We start from the raw sequence: 1,501 nt of genomic DNA, 5'->3' as shown, positions 1-1,501 counted from the left end.
TGTGACATCCCCATTTTCACGGTCAGAAAAGACCGATTTTGTTTATGCTTTGTTTAAAAATCAGAGTAACATTTTAAATAAAAGTGTTGCGGAATTTGTTCCCAAAATAAAATTATGATAAAGACTTATCAAAGCATTTCCGTAGAAATGTATTTCATTAAAAAAACATCGGGATGTCATGTTCGATACAGATCAAAAGCATAAACAGTACAATATAGCCTTACTACATTTATTCATAATCTCTCAGGCCTATATCCGTAATTCTCTCATCCCAAACATCATATCTATGCTCGTGCGCCACTACCTGTAATACAAGAAACTGAGTGGGTCAGGCTTGGGAGCCTGGTGAGCACATAGGGTTTTCAACCCACAATAAATAAGTTTATTAATTTCATCAATCAACAATAACCCGATTACCCGTTCCCGTTATCCTCACATTACGTCCCTAAAACACCTATCATAAGGGACCTAGACTAAGGATCAATATCGGGATGGACACTACTGCCAAGGGGTCTCCTCAGCAATAAATGTCCTAAAGGCAACCATGAGGGGGATGGAGTACACCGGTGAACACATCGTTCACAAACACCTACAGGTTGCGAGCCTGCTAGCGTTCCACTGGACTGTCTAGAAGAGTCTGTGGTCGTCATCCATACTCCGCTAGATGACAGAATCAATAACAACAACATCGAGGCCTCTCATCATTTTATCACACATTGTCTTATTACATCTACCCATGTTTTACCCCAATATTTTTGTAGATATAAAATACATATACAGTTTAAATTATTTAAAACATGTATAAAAATCTTTCATCAGCATAGGCAGCAAGTATTCAGATAATATGCACACATAGCACGTAATTAATATAAAATACTTCATATCTATGTGTAAGATGAAAGTAACTATGCACTCACCTGATTAGGTGGTGACTCGGTATTTGAACAGCACTTCGTTATCTCAAAACAATTTTTCCTTGACCAAAACCTAGTATTAATACCACTAGAGTTTAGTTTTAACGTTAACCGTGACTAATTAATAGTCTAGCTATTATTATTATTATATAAGCGTTAAATAACACTCAATATATAAATAATAATAGCCCAAATAATTATTTTAAGGACCTAATAACATTACTATAATTATTTAAAAGTTATATTAAAAATTTTGTAGGCGTACCTTACTTACAGCGGGTTTTTCTCAAAAACAATTATCCCTTGATAAAACAGCGAGTTTTTCTTAAAACCGGGCTTCTTGCGGGCAGAGCTTCAGCTTGAATGGATAGAGAGAGTATAGAGAGTGAAAGTATGGGTTGAAGGTGTGAAGAATGAGGCAGCCCCGAGCCTCAATTTATAGTGCTCTGGGTGCTCCACTAGTGCTCCACTACCTGCTTAGTGCTCCACTACCTGCTCCACTAATTGCTTAGTGCTCCACTACCTGCTCCACTACTTTCATTTAGACTCTATCGGCTAATTCTCGGCCGATCTTAAATTTAACAGTA

The 1,501-nt window shown here is 37.0% G+C and overlaps 1 long non-coding RNA gene across 1 annotated transcript; it reads right to left on the bottom strand.

Annotated features, from left to right (window-relative positions):
- Positions 1 to 246: 246 nt before the first annotated feature.
- On the bottom strand, positions 247 to 1,215 carry LOC145162605 (uncharacterized). The gene is made up of 3 exons (XR_013739202.1): positions 1,180 to 1,215; positions 918 to 987; positions 247 to 304 (listed from the first exon to the last, which is right to left on the bottom strand). It is a non-coding gene; the product is annotated as an uncharacterized LOC145162605 (long non-coding RNA).
- Positions 1,216 to 1,501: the final 286 nt, after the last annotated feature.

This window comes from Lactuca virosa, chromosome 3 (assembly GCF_052849685.1).
Source record: "Lactuca virosa cultivar CGN04683 chromosome 3, Lactuca_virosa_CGN04683_v6, whole genome shotgun sequence".
In the NCBI taxonomy this organism is placed as follows: domain Eukaryota; kingdom Viridiplantae; phylum Streptophyta; class Magnoliopsida; order Asterales; family Asteraceae; genus Lactuca; species Lactuca virosa.
Note: the sequence above shows the minus strand (reverse complement) of the source record. Positions and strands in the feature narration are given on the sequence as shown.